This window comes from Capsicum annuum, unplaced genomic scaffold (assembly GCF_002878395.1).
Source record: "Capsicum annuum cultivar UCD-10X-F1 unplaced genomic scaffold, UCD10Xv1.1 ctg3258, whole genome shotgun sequence".
Taxonomy (NCBI): domain Eukaryota; kingdom Viridiplantae; phylum Streptophyta; class Magnoliopsida; order Solanales; family Solanaceae; genus Capsicum; species Capsicum annuum.
This window is the reverse complement of record NW_025839296.1, coordinates 56265-79359: the sequence shown is the minus strand read 5'-3', so window position 1 is coordinate 79359 and position 23095 is coordinate 56265. Positions and strand designations below refer to the sequence as shown.

Below are 23095 nucleotides of genomic sequence, written 5' to 3'. Positions count from 1 at the left end.
TTAGGTGGGTCCGCCTCATATGAAAAAAATGCGTGGGTATGTATATATATTATAAAGCAGAAGGAGAATTTATGTTATATAATATATCTAAATATAATTTATTTAAATATTAAATTAATGATGAGCTATACTAATAACTAAAAAAATTATAGTTTTAATAAAACCTTATTAAGGATAGTAGTAGTATATTAAATTAATGTTATTAAAATATTATTAAATTAATGTTATCAAAACGTTATTAAATTAACGTAAGGGCAGACCTACGTGGTTGCCATGGGGTTCACCCGAACACCCTCGGTAAAAAAATTACGTTGCATATATAAGGTAGAAAATCTATATTTATGTACGTATATTAATGTTGAACCACATGAAACAAGACACTTAGATAGCCCAGTGGTGTTATTTTCTCTTCTTGGGTGCTTCCTTCAGCCTACAACGGAGGTTCGATCCCTGCTAGTGACTTTTTTTTTTTTAAAATAAAAAAAAGCTAGGTGTTGTTGCTATAGAAATAAATAATAATAATAATAATAATAATAATAATAATAAAAACGAAGCCGTTTTAACACAAAAATAAAACTTTGACAATGCACAAATATGATCTTTAACTATTCAAAGTTGCACAAATATGACCTCCTTCCAAGTCAAACCTTTTAACACGTGGCACCGTGTGATTAGATAAGCTTTCCACATAGGCGGGAGTGAAACTCATGCAAAGGGGTTGCAAACTCGGAGGTCATATTTGTTCAGATTTTGAATTGTTAAAGGTCCTATTTGTGCACTATCAAAGTTTAAGGTCAAAGTTATAATTTGGTGTCAAGTTTAGGGTCATATTTATGTATTATGCCTTACAACATTGACTTTAAACTTTGACAGTGCACAAATAAGACCTTTAACTATTCAAAACCTGAACAAATAAACACCCCGATCCTATGTGGCAAAACGCATGTTGTACATGTAAAACGGCACGCGTTCGAGTTGGAATTGAAGGGTTTTTTGGTTCAGCATTCGTATAGTTAAAAGACATATTTGTGCACCGATAAAGTTAAAGGTCATACTTATAATGTATTTTTTTTATTAGGTGGCACCATATGAGTGGATTAGTAATCCACGTCAGAGCAAGTGAGGTACACGCGCATAGTTGCAAAATTGGAGTGTCTTTTTGTTCAGGTTTTGTATAGTTAAAGGATCTACTTGTGCCATCAAAGTTTAAGGCTAATGTTATAATTTGGTGTGAAGTTTAGGGTCATATTTATTTACTATGCCTTTGCAAAAAGGAAGAAATGCTATTTATAGCATTGTTGAGGCGGCAATTGTTTTTTTTCTTTTTCCTTTTTTTCTTTCTCTTCTAGTAAAGCAAAAGCATCTAAAACACATGATTGTACACTAACTAAATTATTTTGAAATAAAATATTTCACTTACAGAGTGGAGTAATGACTTTCCCTATTTCATTGCATTGTATATGTCTTTCCTTGTGAAACATGATTATATTGTATTTTTGTTCTTCTGAAGTAACAAAAGTTGTATCATCCAATAATTTGAAATAACAAAAGTTTATCAATTTTAAATATCATGGAACTCATCGTTACTTGTTTTTGTTTTTCCTTTTCTACTACAAATAACAACAACTACAACAAACAACCACAACAACATACCCAGTGACAGAACCTTGGCTCTGATACCAAAGCGAAAATGTGAAATAAAGAAAAATAAAAAGACATAAGAGTTAACGTGGTTTGAATTCCAATGATCCTACATCTGTCAGAGAACAGTTCATTGTCTTTACATTATTAACAAATACAATTACTTAAACATATAGAAAGGTAAAGAAGAAATACTTTATTCTTTAGACAAAAGTGGAGTAATGAATTTTCCCATTTTATAGAAGTATTTCTTGATAGAGTCCTATTTTAGGAGCATTTTTTAATTGATCAAGTACACAGGAAAATGTCAATTGATTCTCCTTCCATATATTTTAGGAATCCCATATATTTTAGGAGTCTGATTAATATAATAAATATAATTAAATAATAAAGAGTCTTTTTGATAAAAAATTCAAATCACTTTTTTAAGGGTGTTCGCACTTTTAACATATTATTGATATAGATTATAGATTATAGATTATAGATATATATCAGAGCCTTGGAGTAACCGGTAAAGTTTTTACCACGTAACCAGAGGTCACTGGTTCAAACTTTGGAAACAGCCTCTGAAAGAAATGCAAGGTAAGACTGCGTACGATACACCCTTGTGTGGGGCCCTTCTCCGGACACCGCTCATAGCGTTAGCTTTAGTGCACTAGGCTGCCCTTTTAAATATAGATATTTTTTTCTTAACTAGTAGCATTCGTTAGTACCAAAATGGTTTTTATAATACATACCATGAGTGGAATTGGACCATCCACTTCTCTTCATCAAAAGACTATAAGCTAATCCTATCCTATTTTATACATTGCTTCAGGAGTGCAACTCCAAAACTCAATTTGACCAAAACAGAATCGGATAATCAGCCGTAAAAATCACTGAACTTCTAGTAGCTAAGCATTACTTCAAGGAAAGGAATTTAGCTCAAGAAGTGCTTGCTTCCACTTAGCAACCTTGTCTCCTCGAATAAGTAGATGTAGCAAAATTTCCCTGCATATTTGATATGCTTCGAATTTTGTTTGCTGGAAACGACCAACATTTCTTTCTCTCCGGATCAAAGAAATTGCCATAGAAAAATGACAGAAAGTCTTGCCCATAGATGATGCGTGATCCTGCAGTCAAAAAAGAAGTGGTGAAAAAGTTTCCACTGCCTGTCCACGGAAATACAGTCAAGTGGCGTATGGATTCCAAACTTTTGGAGCTTTTCCACAGCGGCTAGGCTCTGCTGCACAGCTAACCTTAGGTTAAACTTATATCTTGGGTGGAAAGTACAGTCAAGTGGCTTGCAATGTAATGCATTTCTAGTCGACACTAGATTGAGTAGCCCTTCCTCCCTTGCATTGCAATCAGCCTGGTAGTTAGATTGCCCTGAATGCCCTGTTGTTGCGTTAGGTAACCCTTAGTGTCCAGTATCTTCCTCACAACCCAAGAGGCATTCTTAGGTGTAGGCATATTTTCCAAAGACGGTCCTTCTTTCTACATATAACCCGTAGTAGCTTTAAGATTGCAGATTTATTCCATAGAGTTAAGTTCAAGATGTTAAGACCTCCTGGAGTCTTTGGCCGACAAACTATATCCCAAGACAGTAGAGCCTTCTTAGAAATAGTCACATTTCCAGTCCATAGGAAGGTTCTGAGAATTGTATTAATTAGCTTCAACACTTTCTTGGAAAACCTGAAATGTCTAGGCTTTTATGTCTTATCGTGATTCTTTCCTTACTCTGGTGCCAAATGATTTCAAAGGTAGTTGGAAATTTCCCCAAAAATACTCTACTTTGGAAGAATCCGACATGCACTCCTCAGTATTTTTGAAGAGTCCGAGCTAGTGGCGGACCTAGGATTTAGGGGTCGTGGGTGCCCGGGAGGGTTGAACACACATATTGATGCCCAAAGCTTTAAGGTTCTGTCTAAAAACCAAAGCATCCAGCTATCTTCTTGGTTTTCAGGGCGTGTTTTTAAATTCTGTACCAGTTTTATACATTTCTTATATAATTATACCCAATCTGCATCGAATTTAACTATGCCGGAGCACCACAAAATTGCACATAGGTCCACCCCTAGTCTAAACTGCACAGTGTTGAATAACCAGAGGTTATTGAATGTTTTTCTATTAGGCATATCTTTGTCAAGTGTTTCAAAATTAGCTTTTTCTTTAAACACAATTAGGTTGACATTCCAGGAGCTACGAGTTGATGGAGCTTATACTCAAAGTTTACATCTACAAAGAAGGGAAAAGGCCGATTTTTCATCAACCTTATCTTAGAGGAATTTATTCATCCGAGGGATGGTTCATGAAGCTCATGGAGGATAGTCATCAGTTCGTGACAAGGGATCCACAAAAGGCTCACCTGTTCTATCTTCCATATAGCGCACGTCAGTTACAAAGGGCACGATATGTGCCTAACTCACATAAACTTAAGTCGTTATCAATGTTCCTGCGGAACTCTGTGAACATGCTAGCTGTGAAGTATCCTTTCTGGAACCGAACACGTGGCTCAGATCACTTTCTTGTTGCTTGCCATTATTGGGTATGCAAGCATATTAATATTGTCTGCTAAATTAGTTATTAAGTTGCTCGGACTCTCCAAAATTGTTGCCTTACCCAGGCGGATCCTTCAAAAATACACTATTTTTGGAGGATCCGACGCGCACCTGTCGACAGTTTTTAAGAGTCCGAGCAACATATTATTTCATCCATAAGCACGGGAATTCGGACTTACTCTTATACAAGAAAAGAGTGGACTGATCTAGTGGTGAGAGCTCAACATGTGTGGATTAGATGCATGCCAAGGTTAGAGGATCGGATCTATTATCCATCGAGTTTTGAACTGTGCAAATAAAAGAAAAGTTCTTTTCCTGCATAAGAAGTTGCTCTCTCCGTCCCAATTTAATTGACACTATTTCCTTTTAGTGTGTTCCAAAAAGAATGTCGGCTTTCTATATTTACAAATAATTTAACTGTAAAGTTCTCATTTTACCTTTAGTGAGATGATTTATAGCCCATGCAAATATTTTTATGATTTTTCTACACTGAAGTTTTAGAAGTCGCTTTTTCTTTCTTAAACTTCATGCCAGTCTAATAAAGGCACATAAAATGAAACGGATGGAGTATATAGTGCAAATTAAAAAACCTTTTCTGCAATTATTATGTGTTGAAACTCTTTTTTGCTCATTGATTTGGAACGTTATTGTAATTACACAAGATAGTAGTAAGCTTCTTGTTTATTCAACAGTGGAGGAAACAGAGTTTGATAGAGTTTGCAGAAGAAGAGAAGGAAGAGAACTAAGAGAAGAAGGAGATGAGAGAAAATGAATAACTGCTTGTATTGATTCATCAGAATAATGTACATTGCTATGTATACATACTAGCTTGTGATATGCCTAACTAACTCAACTAGCCGTTAACTACTTTGTAACTAACTATTAGAACCATTACAAACTGAAAGCTGGAACCAAGTCTAGTTTGTTTTCTAACTAAGTTCACTACTTCTTCAATATATTCAACACTCCCCCTAAAGCTAGGAAGGTGTGAAGATGTCACAGATTCCTAGCTTGGTATTGAGATGAGCTTGTTGAGCTCTTGTCAGTCCTTTAGTTAGCATGTCTGTAGGTTGATCTTGAGTAGCAATGTAGTGTGTCTTGATCATTCCTTGCACTATTTTTTCCCTTATAAAGAAACAATCAATATCAATATGCTTTGTCCTCTCATGATATATTGGATTAGCAGCTATTTGTAGTGCAGACTTGCTATCACTGAACACATCCACACAGGTAGCTTTGCTTCACTTCCAATTTCCTTCATCAGACCTAGAATTCATACTAGTTCAGTTGTCACTGCTGCAAGACTTCTGAACTCTACTTCAGCTGAGCTCTTAGAGATAGTGTTTTGTTTCTTTGATTTCTAGGATACTACTGACTCTCCAATCTTTACAAAATAACCAGTCACAGACCTTCTAGTTTGAGGAAAAGCTGCCAGTCTGCATCACAGTATGCATTGTCTGAAGCACTGGACAACAACACACCTTGAACTGGTTGTCCTTTCACATACTTTACTACTCTGAGTGCTGCCTCCATGTGTGATCTTTTAGGATCTTAAAGGAACTGGCTGAGTGTTTGAACATAAAAGGCTATGTCTGGCCTTGTCATAGTTAGGTACAATAGTTTGCTATTCAATTTTTAATAAGAACCTTGGTTTGCTGGTGGATCCTTAGTAGTCTATCCATTCTTAACATGCTCATCAAACTGTCTAGATGTTAGCTTGGCATTGTAGTCCATAGGAGTAGCTGCAGGCTTGGCTGCTGTTAAACCTAGATCAGATTGTAACTCTAAAGCATATTTTCTCTCCTTTGTCAGACCTTGCAAATTCTATTCCTAGGAAGTATCTCAGATCACCTAGATCCTTCATCTTGAAGTTTTGATATAGAATTGTCTTGGTCTCTTCTATTAGCTTTAGACTATCTCCAGTGATCAACATGTCATCAACATATACTAGTACAAGAATGATGCCTTCTGTTGTCTTCCTAATATACAAGGATGGATCATACTCACTTTGAATGAAGTGAGATCTTACCAAGACCTCTGATAGCTTAGTGTTCCATTGCCTTAGTGCTTGTTTAAGGCCATATATTGATTTGAGTAGTCTACATACTGCATTCTCCCCCTGACTAGCAAATCACTAAGGTAGATTGATGTACACCTCATCATAAAGATCACCATTTAGGAAAGCATTGTAGACATCCATTTGTTGGACACACTAGTGATTTCTAGCTGCTGCTGCAAGGATAGTTCTTACTGTCTTCATCTTCACTACTGGAGAAAATATTTCTTGGTAATCAGTGCCTTCTCTTTGTCCATAACCCTTTGCTACTAGTCTTGTTTTAAACCTCTCAACCTCACCCGAGGCCTTATACTTCACTTTATATATCTATCTGTAACCAATAGCCTTCTTTCCTTTAGGTAAGGTAAGAACCTCCCAGGTGTTGTTAGAATTCAATGCTTCTATCTCATTCTTCATTGCTTCCACCCACCTAGGATCTTTGCAGGCTTCAAAGTAGCTTGTAGGTTCAGCAACACATGAAGTGCTCATCATATAGCTCTTGTATGACTGAGAAAGTCTATCATAAGACACAGAATTTGCAAGAGCATGAGGTACCTTCTTTGTGTTTTTAGAAACAAAGTTATTCATCCATGTAGGTGACTTTATTTCTCTAGTTGATTTTCTTTGATCCTGAGATGGAACTTGTTGAGATGTAGCTTGTGTAGTGGTAGTAAGGCTCTGCAGTTATTGCTTCTGCTGAGTAGCCCCTTGACTTCTACTTGACCTCCTTTGGTATACCTTTGTTATGGATTGTCTGAGAGTAGGTTCCCTTGGTGGTAGCTACTCTTGCGGACTGTCTGAGGTAGTAGTCCTTTGGGATGAGACCTGTATAGAAATCTGCATGGCCTCGGTAGTTACTGGATATTGATCTTCTAAAGAAAACACATGTTGAGGTGCCTAAGGCTGCTTCTTGAGTTCCTTAAAAGGAAATATATCTTCCCTGAATGACACATCTCTACATACAGAAAAAATATTAGTAGATAAATCATATAGAACATATCCCTTCTGAGTGCTAGAGTACCCCATCATGATGCATGTCCTTATTCTAGACATAAGTTTATCATGTTCATTCAGTACATTGGCATAGCACAGGCATCCCATTACTCTGAGATGATCACAATTTGGTTGCTTACCATACAGTTTTTCATAAGGACTCACAAGCTGAATGACTGGACTAGGAAACCTATTGATTATATATACTGCAGTTAGAACACAATAACGCTAGAAACTTATTGGAATTTCAGCCTGAAATCTAATAGCTCTTGTTGCTTCTAGGATGTGTCTGTGTTTTCTCTCAATAACACTATTTTGCTAAGGAGAATATAGACATCTAGTTTAATGAACTATTCCATGTTCCTGGAACAATTTCTTACATATTGAGTTGACAAACTCAGTACCATTATCAGTCCTTACTACTTTGATATCCTTGTCAAACTGAGTTTTGACATATACAATAAAGTGTTGAAGCTGAACACACACATCAAACTTAAGTTTTAACAGAGATATCCAAGTGTACCTTGAAATATCATCAACCACAGTTAGAAAATATCTATTTCCATTCATAGTTGATACTTTTTAAGGTCCCCAAACATCCATGTGCACAAGACCAAAATAACATGTACTTTGACTGTTAGTAGACAGAAAAGGCAACCTAGTTTGTTTATCACTAGGACAGATACTACATTTCCTTATTCTATCTTCTATTACTTCAACTTCTTGAGATACAACTCTTTTCAGTACATTGGTTGACGCATGGCCCAACCTTTGATGCCACAGATCTACAAAAGTTTGAGTTCTTTACTCAGCTAATTTACTGGATGCTTTAGTTGCTATTGCAACTTCTTTCCTTGATTGATCTCCAAGAACATATAATCCTTCATCAAGCTTACCAATCACCCTCACCTTTCCAATACAAAGATCCTAAAAACACACAGAAATCAGGGAAAAAATTCACTGAGCAATTCCACTTCTTAGTCACTTGTGACACTGACAGAAGGGTGCATGTAAACTGTGGAATGTTATAAACATCTGAGATGTTATTTCCTTCTAATATACAACTTGTTCCCATAGGAGTGACCATTGTAGTTTCACCATTATGTAGATAGACCTTCTTTGTTTTTCCCAACTCTGTGATACTTTTGTTAAGTAATAGGTATGAGTTTCCAGCCATATGATTGGAAGCACCAGTATCTATAATCCATTTCTGTGAATTAAAAGAGGCTAGACAAGCAGAAATACCTGCACTTGTTACATTTGCAGACTCACAAGGTGTGTTGGCAGGGTTGTTTTTGTTGATCATTTGCAAGATTTGCTCATATTTCTCCTTGGTGAATACAGCATTTCCCATGTGACTTAACTGCTCCACCTGACTATCAGGCACTAGAGACTGCCCTGCATCTTTAGTAGACCACCCCTGCATAGACTTAGAATGAGAATACTGACCTGCACATTGATCATAACCAACTTGATCCATTGAAGAGACATTGTAAGTTGTGTTGGTTCCTTCATGATTGAACTTCTTATTGGCCTTGTAATCTTGAGGATATCCAACTATTTTCCAGCAGTTTTCTTTAGTGTGCCCCTTTAGCTTGCAGAAGTTACATTGTAGATTGAAAGTTTTCTTGAACTTCTAATTGTTGTTTCCACTTGGACCATTTCTTGCATACATGGCTATATCAAGACTCTTAGTATTGTTTGCAGGACTTATTCCCAAAATACCTGCCTGACTTGCAACAGATTTATGACTTCATCACTTATGACCATTCCATAAGCTTGGTTTACATTTGGGAGAGAGGTCATAAGCAAGATTTGACTTCTTGCTAGTGTGTAAGTCTCATTCAGACCCATAAGGAACTGAAATAGTTTTAGTTTCGGCAAATGCAGCAGATACTCTTTTGATTTCTCACATTCACACCCAGGTGCAGGCACAAGATCCTCAAATTCTTCCCACAAATCCGTCAGTTTTGAAAGTACACAGACACTGAGGCAGTTCCTTGAGACAATGTGGCTATTTCTTTGTGCAGATTAAAGGTTTTTGCCCCATCAACTTTGTTAAATCTCTCAGATAGTTCAGTCCATACTACACTAGCCACAGGTGCATACATAATTCCACCAAGTAACTCCTTAGAAACTGAATTCATGATCCAAGAAAGTACAATTCCATTAACTCTTTCCCAGTGATTACCTAACTCATTTGAGAACTTCCCCTTAGAACATGTTCCATCAACCATGCCTAACTTTTTCCTCCCTAGTAAAGCTATACGCATAGATCTAAACCAGATTGAGAAGTTTTCAACTCCTATTAATTGAAAAGATATGATCTGAATGCCACTTACATCAGAGGGACTGAGAAAGAGAGGACGACTATAATCTAATGATCTGGGAGTAGCTCTACTTGTTTCAGCCACATTCACAGGAGCAGTTTGATTGTCCATTGTAACCTTTAATTGCAGAGTTCTTGATCTTGATTCAAGACACTAGAATCGACCTTGCTCTACTAGTTTCCTAGTGAGTAATGTCTATGATATCATGTAATTACACAAGATAGCAGTGAGCTTCTTGTTTATTCAACAATGAAGGAAATAGAGTTTGATAGAGTTTGCAGAAGAAGGGAAGGAAGAGAACTAAGAGAACAAGTAGATGAGAGAAAATAAATAACTTCTTGTATTGATTCATCATAATAATGTACATTGCTATGTATATATACTATCTTGTGATATGCCTAACTAACTCAACTAGCCGTTAACTACTTTGTAACTAACTATTAGAACCGTTACAAACTGAAAGCTGGAACCAAGTCTAGTTTGTTTTCTAACTAAGTTCACTACTTCTTCAATATCTTCAACAGTTATGCGTCTTCGATTGACGAGTATTTTATGTTTTCTTACTACTCTCATGTTTTAACAAATTCTTACAGGGACCTTACACTCTAAAGGACCATGAGGAGCTAAGTAGAAACACTATAAAAGCTCTTTGCAATGCATATATATCTGAAGGAATATTTATTTCTGGGAAGGACATTTCTCTTCCCGAGACCACTATAAATAATCCCAGGAGGCCTCTTAGAAACCTCGGTGGAAAAAGAGTGTGACAGCGCCTGATTCTTGCCTTTTTTGTTGGAAATATGCATGGTCCGGTACGTCCCAAACTCCTCAAGTATTAGAGAAACAAAGATAAATCCATAAGAATTTATGGGCCTTTACCCCATAGAGTCTCAAAAGTCATGTCTTATTCCGAACACATGAAATCAAGAAATTACTGCCTTTGTCCGATGGGTTATGAAGTGAACAGCCCGAGGATTGTTGAGGCAATTTATTATGAGTGTGTTCCGGTTATCATCGCTGATAATTTCGCCCTTCCGTTTAGTGAAGTTCTTAACTGGACTGCCTTTTCTGTGGTTGTTTCTGAGAAAGATATTCCTAAGATAAAGGACATTTTATCAAATATACCTCTGAGACGTTACCAGGCCATGCAAAATAACGTCAAGATTGTGCAGAAGCATTTTCTTTGGAACTCAACACCGACTAGATATGATCTGTTCCATATGATTTTGTATTCAATTTGGAATAGCAGGCTCAATCAGCTTTAAGTATCGTAGATATCATAATTCCTCGAGTTCTAGTTTTTCCAATTTGATGGTCTATTGGATTTGGATGTCGATATACAAAAGCCTTTTCAAGAGCTGCAGCTGGTTCAGTTCTCTTAGTGGGGCGTTTGGGGAGATTCCAAATATTTTTCACTTTATTTGGAATCTATGAATTTGGAGTTAAAGATGGAATTTGTTTGGTTATACATTTTGCAACGGAGAGAGGAGAACACTTTATTTGGAATTTATGAAGATCGAGTTGAAAAACAGGCTTAGAGCAGGAGTACTTCTCCAAATTTGGAATCCAACTCCGACACGAATATGATGTTGTTGTTGTTTGTACGGAAAAAGAAATCGTGTTTGAAATTTTGCCCAAACATCATGGCTAGCATTTCACAGATTTCTGACATAGTGAACTACTTCCTGAAATGATTTTGTCACGACCCGAACAAGGGCCCTGGCTGTGATGGACATCCCGAACCATGGAGGCCCGAGAACCCTTCTAACTTGTTATCATATACACCATTCATATATAAATAGGAAATGCGGGAATAAATTCTGCTATGGAAACATGGTCATACTCTAAATTTAGTTTAACAATGAGGAATAAAATCCAATATCAACTAAACAACGTCTGCGAAATCTCTACTACGTGAGCAAATAACAACTGTTAACAACTGTCTGAAACTGGGACAAGGCCCAGTAGACCAAAAATCGTAATAAATAATAATTGTCTGAAAGAAACTAGTCCTTCTGAAATATAGATGGCTCACCAACTGGTACTCTTCACTCCTGTCTGATGAAATCTACCGCTTATCAGGACCCTAGACTGTGCCTCAGAACCTGGAGGGAGGGGGGGTCAATATAGATGTATTGGTACGCAAAGTAATTCAAAATAAAGCTTTTATATAAATAAAATAATGGAGAGAAATTTGTCAAAACATCATACATAAAATAGTTTTCAAAACACGGGCACTTTTCTAAAAAAAAATCATAAGTCATTCTTAATAATGGATAATTACTACACTCCTATTTATTGTAGAGTTATTATAGTTGTTGTAACTTTAAGTCTATCCTTGTTGATATAGGCCTTATATATAGTCTTGTACAGATTCTGTAAACATAATTCATTCAATCAATAACATAGGATTCTTTTCCCATCTTCTACTCTCTATCTCTTTATGGTATCAGAGACTATCTAAACTCCTACGAGTTGATCCTCTCTCTTTTTTTTTATCTCTCTAGCTTACTTCCATTCTGACTGGGCTGGAGATCCTCTTGATCGAACCTCCACCACAGGTTATGTTTGTTACCTTGGCAGCTCTCCGATAACATGGTCCTCTAAAAAGCAAAGATTTGTCTCCCGTTCCTCCACAGAAGCAGAATATCGGGCTGTTGCTGCTACAGTTTCTGAAACCAATTGGCTAACAAGTTTACTTCATGAGCTACGGTTTCGTATCTCAGACATTCCTCGGATATTTTGTGACAATGTTAGCACCACCTTTGTGACAATGTTAGCACCACCTACATTTGTGCCAATGTAACATCCCGAAAAATGGATCCCAGAGCGTCACACAGTGCTTGAGGCTACGAGTAGCCCCAAGCTAACCTTTTGAACCATTTTCATTCAATTCAACACGAATCAACGGGGTTTCCATAAATAACCCTCAAATATCAACAGAGTAATCATCATCCAAGAATAAAATAATTTCAGAAAGATAACAAAATACGACTTATTAGTCAACTCCCAACATCTATACTAGTCTGACAAGCCTCTAAGAAAATCAATAAAACCAGTGAGCCATTGAGACATGCCCCAACTTACTCATACTCAGTTATCAAATGTAAACAATTTCGTGAAACCAACATCAGACATCACATCCTCGGAACATGAGGACTCACCACAACAGAGGATGTAGAACAGCGTGCCTGAAGAATCACTGTCGAACCTGGAACTGAGCACCTGAACCTACATTCCAAGAAAATGCAGCCCACATCTGAAGATGTGGGTTAGTACCATGGAAAGGAACCGAGTATATAGGGGTGTATGCAGTTGTATAAACATCATCATCATAAATATTTATAAAAAATATGCAGGATGTATGAAAGACTCACATAGCCCGAAGAAAATCATCATACTCATGAGAGGATGAAATAAGTACAATAACACATGTGAATCATCATATAATTTGTCAATCACTTTCAATTCATCAAGAATATCAATTCTCATATTGTAAATATCATTTAAATCTTTCGAAAGAATAACTTTCACAATTCCACTTTCAAATCACTTCACCATTCACCATAGACATAAGGAAACAGACACACACTGGCAGATCCTATAACCGACATAAACCATGTGAGCTACATGGAGTCCAACGTACAACCCACGTTGGGAAGAGCCATCCTATCCTTTCCATCGGAGTAGGACTATCGATATCAAATCCACATAAACTAGTGATCACTATATAAATCAGCCTCAGGCTCACTCCTACGGGGGCACGTAGTTCTAGGGAAGTAAGGTCGCTTTATACCTCCCACTCGGTGCTAAAGATTTCTCCTAGACTTAGCTCAGATCATTTCAAAGACAATCCACAACAAAACAATTTCAGTAATATATAAATATATATCGGGAGCCATCATGCTTTCCATCTATCAAAATCAACCACGTTGTGGATTTCTTTCACACTCGAGTTCAAAACAACTCCATTAAGACCAAAAGGTCAAATCATTCAAAATATCTCAAATGTTCAACATCAACATGCTTATAACACACACTTTCTTAAAAAAACATAATTTCCAATGGGGATTCAAGACCCAAATATCAAAATCGTGATAAATATCGTTCAAGATTCATGCTTTATATCTCCAAACATGTAAATTCATCCTTCAAAATCATAAATATCAAGATTTCATAATAATCATCATAAGATATCGGTTCATGCTTCAAATTCGTAAAAAATCAAATAAAAATCATGCCTTTGTAAGAAAATTACTTTTGGGCACAAGAACAAAAGAGAGTTCTTGTTCAAAAACCCCACATACCTTGAATGATGAACTTTAGATCGATACTCATTTTTGAGATGTTAATCGTGCCTTTGAATGATGGTTCTTGGAGTTCTTGAACTAGGAACTTGGAATCTTGAATAAATTTGCAGAATTAATGGTGAACTTTAGAGGTTCTTGAAGTTGGATGTAGGAGCTTAGGGTTTTCTTTTTAAGAAAATTTGATGAAATATAACATATAATGCTTCTAATAGGCTTTAACATAGGGTCTAGGACGTATTTTGGGTGAGGGGGATGACCAAAACGCCCCTAAAAATCAAATAATTCTCGAATCTGTCCTTTGGTAGACTGTTTTACTCCGATATCCAAATTAGATGAAACTAATTTCATTAGAAAGAGGACTCTCATATCTTTCTATTGATATATAGTATCTCACCCAGGTCATTGTGTACGAGGAATTATGATCATTTGAAGTTGACCCAAAAATTCATTTTTGATAGGCTGAAGTAGATCGATCATAACTTTTTGCTTCGATAGACAAATTGGATGAAACTAATTTCATTGGAAAGAGGACTCGTAGAGATTTCCGTTGATATATAGTAGATCACCCAGATCATTATGTACAAGGATTTATGATTGTTTAAAGTTGGAGCAAAAATACGTCAGGCCTCAGTACTTTTTCCTGCACGTTTTACTGTTCACTAGTATTCACGGTTCGATCGAAATGTTCATAACTCGTTGCTCGGGTGTCCGTTTTGGATGATCCACATATCGTTGGAAAGATTATTTGATACTCTACGCAATGGTGGCTCATAATATAAGACATTCCACATGAAAAATTTATAATTTATTCTAAAAGATAGAACCTAACACGTTTACGCACAAAATTTCAACGAAAAATTTCCCGGGATATTACATCATCCCCCTTGGAAACATTCATCCTCGAATGACGCTAGACATACCAAGATTAGATAGGGAATAGAGCATACAGATGAAACCATTCATTAGACTCAGCACCACATCGTTTCTCACACTGAATGCAACATAGAATGCATAAATTCAAGAAACTACAGCTGAACACATAATAAATGACAGCTGAACTGCTGCAACTTTTATCAAAAGTGCATGATTTAGGAAAGAACAGTACCTTCGGCTTGATCGGAGTTCGCGGAAAATAGGTGCGGGTACTTGGATCGTATATCCGCCTCAGCTTCCCAAGTTGCACCCTCAACAGATTGGTTTCACCACAACACCTTGACTAAGGGAACTTCTTTGTTCCTTAGTCTTCGGACACTGAAATCAAGAATCTCAACAGGAATTTCATCAAAAGAAAGATTTTCTTGAATGTCAGCACTCACAGAGGAATCCACTACCATAGCATCGCTAATATGCTTTCTAAGCATGGAGACATGGAATATTGGATGAACAGAGGACAACTCGGAAGGCAACTCGACCTCATAAGCTACCTTACCAACACGACTAAGAATTTTGTAAGGACCAACATAACGGGGACTAAGCTTCCCCTTCTTTCCGAATCTCTTCACCCCCTTCATGGGTGAAATTTTCAGATACACTAGGTCACCAACTTCAAACTCAAGGTCTCTCCTTCTAACATCCGCACATGACTTCTGATGACTCTGCGCAGTTTCCAACCTTTCCCTAATCAACTTAACTTTTTCCATAGCCTCTAATACCGAATCGGGACCACTCATAGCCGCTTCACCCACCTCGAACCAACCTATGGGTGATCTATACTTCCTCCCATATAAGGATTCAAACGGAGCAAGGCCAATACTAGAGTGAAAACTGTTATTGTAAGCAAACTCTATCAATGGTAAGTGATCATCCCAACTTCCCTTAAAGTCAAGTGCACAAGCTCTCAACATATCCTCTAAGGTCTGGATGGTCCGCTCAGCCTGACCATCGGTCTGCGGATGAAAAGTAGAACTCAAAGCACTTGGGTACCAAGATCCTTCTGAAAAGTTTTCCAAAATTGCGAAGTGAACTGAGTGCCCCTATCCGAAAAGATAGACAAGGGAACTCCATGCAGTCTAACTAGCTCTCGGATATACAATCTAGCGTAATCCTCAGCAGTATATGAAGTATGAATAGGCAAGAAATGAGCAGACTTAGTCAACCTATCAACTACAACCCAAATGGAATCATGATGGCGTCGGGAAAGAGGTAAACCAATCACGAAGTCCATATTTATCTCTTCCCACTTCCAGGTGGGAATATTAAACTCCTGCATCATACTACCAGGTCTTTGGTGTTCAACCTTAACTTGTTGGCATGTTGCACACTTAGCTACAAACGTTGCTATATCTTTCTTTATGCCACTCCACCAATAGAGGATTCAGAACTACTCTGAACCCCTATACTACCTTCAGCAGAGTCAAACAACCTAACTCCAAATCTAGCCAAATGTTGTACATCACGAGCCAACTCTTTCTTACCTTCTACCACATACGGAACTCTACCCATGCACACCCTACTTAGGGCATCCGCCACAATATTGGCCTTTCCCAAATGGTACAACACACTCGTATCATAGTTCTTTAACAATTCTAACCATCGTGTCTGCCGAAGATTCAATTCTCTCTGGGTAAAAACATACTGCAGACTCTTATGATCAGTGAAAACATCAACATGGACACCATACAAATAGTGTCTTCAGATTTTCAAAGCAAACACAATAGCAGCCAACTCAAGGTCATGGGTGGGGTAATTTTTCTCATGGGGTTTCAACTGTCTAGAAGCATAAGCTATCACCTTACCCTTTTGCATCAATACGCAACCCAACCCAACTCTTGAAGCATCACAGTACACCATAAAACCATCAACACCATCAGGCAAAGTCAAAACAGGGGCTGAAGTAAGTCGAGTCTTCAACTCCTGAAAACTCTTCTCACAAGATTCGGACCACAAGAATTTCACTTTTTTTGGGTCAACCGAGTCATAGGAGATGCTCTAGAGGAGAAACCCTCAACAAAACGACGGTAATAGCCAGCTAAACCCAAGAAATTTCAAATATTAGTTAGAGAAATAGGTCCAGGCCAATTTCTAATAGCTTTGGTCTTTTGGGGATCAACTCTAATACCCTCGGAAGAAATGATATGACCCAGAAAAGCAACTAACCTTAGCCAAAACTCACACTTACTGAACTTGGCAAACAACTTGTGATCTCTAAGGGTTTGCAAGACAGTTTGGAGATGATCAGAATGTTCATCCTCATTACGGGGTACACCAGTATATCATCGATGAACACTATGACAAACATATCCAGATATGGTATGAAAACTCGATTTATGAGGTCCATGAAAGCTGCTGAGGCATTAGTTAACCCGAAAGACATAACAAGAAACTCAAAATGGACATAATGAGTTTGGAAAGCGATTTTCGGGTGTCACACTCCCTAACTTTGAGTTGATAATAGCCAGAACGAAGGCCTATCTTTGAGAAATAAGTTGCACCTTGCAATTGTTCAAACAAATCATCTATTCTCAGAAGGGAATACTTATTTTTTATGGTGACTTTATTCAGTTGGCGGTAATCAATGCACATATTCAAAGAGCCATCTTTCTTTCTCACAAACGACATAGGAGCATCCCAAGGAGAAACACTAGGCCTTATGAAACCCTTATCTAATAGATCTTTGAGTTGCTCTTTCAACTCCTTAAGTTCTGCAGGGGCCATACGGTAAGGAGGAATAGAAATGGGCTGAGTATCGGGAAGAAGATCAATCTCGAACTCTATCTCTCTATCAGGAGGTATCCCTGGGAGATCATCCGAAAAGACATTAGAAAACTCATTGACGATGTTTACAGACTGGAGAGTTAGAGTCTCAGACTTAGTGTCTTTGACTCTAACCAAATGGTAAATACACCCCTTGGAAATAAGCTTTCTAGCTTTGAGGTAAGAGATAAAATGACTCTTGGGTGACACAGAATTCCCAAACCACTCAAACACAGATACACTCGGAAACTGAAACTTGACCACTCGGGTCCGACAATCAATAAAGGCATGAAAAGAAAATAGCCAGTCCATACCTAGAATCATATCAAAATCTACCATGTCTAACTCAATCAGATCAGCCAACAAGACTCTATGAAGAACGGTAACAGAACACTTTTTTATACACTTTCTGGGCAATAATCGAATCAACCACTGGGGTAGAAACTAGGATAGGCTCAAGAATAATCTCAGGACTCATTTCAAAATTCACAGTAATCAAAGGTGTAACATATGAGAAATTGGATCCAGGATCCAACAAAGCATACACATCAAATTGAAATATACGAAGCATACCAGTAACAACATTGGGAGAGTCCTCCTATTCCTGGCGGGACGGTAAAGCATAGAATCTATTTTGGCACTGCTCGCCAGCATTGTTAGAAAAGGTACCCTGAGCTGGGGTTGGGCGAGTCACTAGAAATGGAGCACTAATAGTCTGAGTCTGGGTATGAAGGTGATAGTCATGATGCCCTTGTCCATCCTGTGGACAATCTCTAACTCTGTGACCCATGTCACCACACCAGAAACAACCCCTCTTCTCACCCCAACACTCACCCGAATGAGCCCTACCACACTTGGGACACAGGGGATGATTTGGCTTACTGCCAGTACTGTACTGGGACCTGGATACATATGACCTGCTACCTTGCTCCTGCCTACCTCTAGGCATGGGAGCACTACTAGATGACGGTGCTGACATAGACGAACGATCCTGATACTGAGGGTGACTCCTTCCCTACGATCTAGTCTGACCCTGTCCGTGCTGCTCGGACCTAGCTTTCTTATACCCTCTCATTCTATCTCTCTCCTTAATTTTGTCTTCCTTAATCTATTGGGAATGAGTCATCAGCCTAGAAAGATTTATCTCACTATTCAGCATAGCAGACCTACACTCCTTAACCATATAACTAAACACTCCAGTCACAAACTTACTCATACTAGCCCGATTATCATCCACTAAGTCAGGAGCATACTTGGACAACTGATTGAACTTTAGACAGTACTCCCTAACAGTCATAGAGCCCTGTCGCAGGTTTATAAACTCTTTCACCTTCACCTCCCTCATCTCTAAAGGGAAAAACTTATCCAGGAATGCATCCTAAAACTCTTGCCAAGACATAGGGACAGCTCCCTCACCTCTACCTTTCCTCCAAGCAACAACCCAGTCATAAGCAAGGTCTTTCAACCTATTAGATATATGCATCACCTGAGTAATCTTCTGCACCTCCTCTAAAAATAACTGTGGATCCTCATCAGACTTAGACCCATAGAATTTCGACGGATTCATCCGCATGAAGTCATGGATCCTGGCAGCAGCTGAATCACCTCCCTGCTACTGTGGAGCTGGGGCTGGGTTGGCCTATATATTTGCAGTAACAGCTTGGGCCAGCGCCTGAAAGGCTGCCCGAAATTCAGCATGAGACACGTTTTCATTCAATGGGTCAGCGGGTTAAGGTTGCTTACCATCATTATTTCTTCTCGCTAGACGTGGAGGCATATTTCTGAAAGAGGAGAGCACGAATCAATAGCAGAGAGAGACACTTTAAGCATGATAGACTTCTGAAAGAAAGAATCACACTTTTTCCTAAAATGTCTTATAGCCTCTTGCTCATAGATGTGGCACGCTATACACCAATGATCAAGACTCTACTTAACGCGGCTTGTCAGACTCCCTAGGACACCTTAAAACCTTAGGCTCTGATACCAAGTTTGTAACGCCCCAAAAAATAGGTCTCGAAGCGTCACCCGGTGCTTGAGGCTATAAGTAGCCCCAACCTAACCATTTGAGCCATTTTAATTCAGTTCAACACGAATCAATAGGGTTTCCATAAATAACCCTCAAATATCAACAGAATAATCATCATCCAAGAATAAAAGAATTTCAGAATGATAACAAAATATGACTTATTAGTCAACTCCCAATATCTATACTAGTCTGACAAGCCTCTAAGAAAATCAATAAAACCAGCGAGCCATTGAGACATGCCCCAACTAACTCATACTCAATTATCAAATGTAATCAATTCCGTGAAACCAACATCAGACATCACATCCTCGAAACATGAGGACACACCACAATAGAGGATGTAGAACAGTGTGCTCGAAGAATCACTATCGAACCTAGAACTGAGCACCTGAACCTATATTTCGAGAAAATGCAGCCCACATCCGAAGATGTGGGTTAGTACCATGGAAAGGAACTGAGTATATGGGGGTGTATCCAGTTGTATAAATATCATCATCATAAATATTTATAAGAAATATACAGGATGTATGAAAGACTCACATAGCCCGAAGAAAATCATCATAATCATGAGAGGATGAAATAAGTACAATAACACATATAAGTCATCATATAATTTGTCAATCACTTTTAGTTCATCAAGAATATCAATTCTCATAATGTAAATATATTTTAAATCTTTGGAAAGAATAACTTTCACAATTCCACTTTCAAATCACTTCACCATTCACCATAGACACAAGGAAACACACACACACTGGGAGATCTTATAACCGACATAAACCATGTGAGCTACATGGAGTCTAACGTACAACCCACATTGGGGAGAGCCGTCCTATCCTTGCTATCAGAGTAGGACTATCGACATCAAATCCACATAAACTAGTGATCACTCTATAAATCAGGCTCAGGCTTACTCCTATGTGGACACGTAGTTCTAGGAAAGTAGGGTCACTTTATACCTCCCACTCGATGCTAAATATTTCTCTCGAACTTAGCTCAGATCATTTCAAAGACAATCCACAACAAAACAATTTCAGTAATATATAAATATACATCGGGAGCCATCATGCTTTCCATCTATCAAAATCAACCACGTTGTGGATTTCTTTCACACTCGAGTTCAAAACAACTCCATTAAGACCAAAAGGTCAAATCATTCAAAATATCTCAAATGTTCAACATCAACATGCTTATAACACACACTTTCTTAAAAAAAACACAATTTCCAATGGAGATTTAAGACCCAAATATCAAAATCGTGATAAATATCATTCAAGATTCATGCTTTATATCTCCACACATGTAAATTCATCTTTCAAAATCATAAACATCAAGATTTCATAATAATCATCATAAGATATAGGTTCATGCTTCAAATTCGTAAAAAATCAAATAAAAATCATGCCTTTGTAAAGAAAATTACTTTTGGGCACAAGAACAAAAGAGAGTTCTTGTTCAAAAACCCCACATACCTTGAATGATGAACTTTAGATCGATACTCATTTTTGAGATGTTAATCGTGCCTTTGAATGATGGTTCTTGGAGTTCTTGAACTAGGAACTTGGAATCTTGAATAAATTTGCAGAATTAATGGTGAACTTTGGAGGTTCTTGAAGTTGGATGTAGGAGCTTAGGATTTTCTTTTTGAGGGAATTTGATGAAATATAACATATAATGCTTCTAATAGGATTTAATATAGGGTTTGGGATGGATTTTGGGTGAGGGGGAATGACCAAAACGCGCCTAAAAAACTAAAAATCAAATAATTCTCGAATCTTTCCTTTGGTGGACTGTTTTGATAGTCTGAAGTAGATCAACCATAACGTTTTACTCCGATATCCAAATTGGATGAATACAATTTCATTAAAAAGAGGACTCTCATATATTTCTGTGTATATATAGTATCTCACCCAGATCATTGTGTACGAGGAGTTATGATCGTTTGAAGTTGACCCAAAAATTTGCTTTCGATTGGATGAAGTATATCGACCATAAGTTTTTGCTCCGATAGACAAATTGGATGAAACCAATTTCATTGGAAAGAGGACTTGCAGAGCTTTTCGCTGATATATAGTAGATCACCCAGATCATTATGTACAAGGAGTTATGATCGTTTAAAGTGGGAGCAAAAATACGTCAGGCCTCAGTACTTTTTTCTGCACGTTTCACTGTTCACTACCATTCACGGTTCGATCAGAATGTTCATAACTCGTCGCTCGGGTGTCCGTTTTGGATGATCCACATATCGTTGGAAAGATTATTCGATACTATACGTAATGGTGGGTCATAATCTAAGAATTCCACACGAAAAATTTATAATTCATTCTAGAAGATAGAACTCAACACGTTTACACACAAAATTTCAATGAAAAATTTCCTGGGGTTTTACAGCCAACCCGGTTTTCCATATTCGGATGAAGCATATTGCTATTGATTTTCATTTTGTTCATGAACAAGTTCAAAACAAGGATATAGCAGTTTAACACCTTCACTCGGCTGATCAAGTGGCAGATATACTGACCAAACCACTTCCAAGAGTCTCTTTTGTCAAGGATTTTTCCAAGTTGGGTGTAGTTTACACCACGAAATTGCGGGGGTGTAATAACGGATAATTACTAGACTCCTATTTGTTGTAAAGTTCTTACAGTTTTTGTAACTTTAAGTCTATTCTTGTTGATATAGGTCTTATATATAGTCTTGTACAGATTTTGTAAACATAATTCATTCAATCAATAACATACGATTCTTTTCCCATCTTCTACTCTCTATCTCTTTAATTCTTGACAATGCAGTTTTTTGATCTTCGTATTAATTCAGAGTTAGGTGGTACACCCCTACAAATCTAAAATTCCACGGGCTGTATGGAATGCATCATTGACTCGGTGGGAAAGCCCCCAACCCAAGTGTGCCGAAAGGGCTGGAGTCTCTGAATCTACTATGCGACAGGGCCATCGCCAGCGTACAATAATATACCTGGATTGGCAAATCACGGTTTTGGGCAATGAGTGGTCTGAACTCGTGCCTTCTTCGGGGAACCACCTAAACTCTCTTTATGCCCAATTTTATCCTGTTCTGAATCACGCATTATTCTAGTTTTAATATTTGAAAATCTGATTTCAAACATGCATTCTATTTTGTTCTGAATTACCATGACATTATCTGAATTGGCGTCGTCACACCAAGACTTGCAAGTCCTATTTCTGATCCATAATACATCATGCATGATTCCTTCATTAAAACATAGTTCAAACCACCCAAACATGCAATTTAACAAAGGAAATTCATGTTCTGAAAATATAAGTCAAAACTATGCAAAATTCCCATCCTTTCAATAAACAATAAACAAGTGGTGGTCATGTAATCTTTAACAAACCATGCAACCCTTCTTATTATATGATTATGTTCAACATTCATCAACATAAACAACCCTCTCTCTTTTGAAATCAAAATCATAATACAAATATAACATTATTCAAGACATTTCATAACATGCTTTTCAAGATGCT

General features: G+C 37.7%; 1 pseudogene; it reads left to right on the top strand.

The window, feature by feature from the left end:
• The first annotated feature begins 3811 nt into the window (after positions 1–3811).
• Positions 3812–10825, top strand: LOC124891232 (annotated as a pseudogene).
• The last annotated feature ends 12270 nt before the right edge of the window (positions 10826–23095 follow it).